Raw genomic sequence first — 763 nt, 5'->3', positions numbered from 1 at the left:
CCGGCTACTAACACAACTACGCCTACTACAACTGATTCTCCTGCTTCAGTTTATCATGTTGGAGTGGTTGTTTACGAACCATTTGATGAAGATCTCAAAGATGGCAAGAGCCAAAAATTTAAGGATTTTGCTCAAAGGATCACAGCAGTAGTAAGTACCATAGTAAAATTTATCTATATGGTCATATTATCCGACCTTCAATTGAAATATTACAATATTCAATATTCTTATCATGATACTTAATCTTTTGTCCTACAGTATGACATGCTCTACAGGAAGGCTTTTGGAGCCCGCTTCATCCGTAGTTATGTCATTGCATTTAGGTAAGATTAAATATGTATTCCAAAAAAAACAAAATTAATACTGTATATGTTTTTCTAAACTTCTTCRTTATGTTTATATTGCAGAGTTTCTTTAGCATCCCAAATTCGAATGAATATCACAGAAGCAGAAGTTGGCGTGGAGTTTAACAAAACCACACCACTTGTGGACCTCCCAAAGAACGAAGTAGTACAAAAAACGTTAGCAGATGCTATAGATACAGCCAATAATAACACTATCTTGGATGTCCCATTTTCACCTGGTTCTGTCCAAGTAATAAGTAAGTAATATGTAGTTTAACACTACACAAAAACAGCAATGTAAGTTTTTATTTAAACAGCATTGTCTTTTTTCTTTTGTTTTTCTGGCAGGCTCACCTTTGCCAACCACACTGCCCACTACAAATTCTACAGTCACTACCATGGCTCCAAACTCAACTACA

The sequence above is a fragment of the Poecilia reticulata genome, linkage group LG18 (assembly GCF_000633615.1).
Source record: "Poecilia reticulata strain Guanapo linkage group LG18, Guppy_female_1.0+MT, whole genome shotgun sequence".
Taxonomy (NCBI): Eukaryota; Metazoa; Chordata; class Actinopteri; order Cyprinodontiformes; family Poeciliidae; genus Poecilia; species Poecilia reticulata.
The sequence above is the reverse complement of the archived record's forward strand: the minus strand, read 5'-3'. Positions refer to the sequence as shown.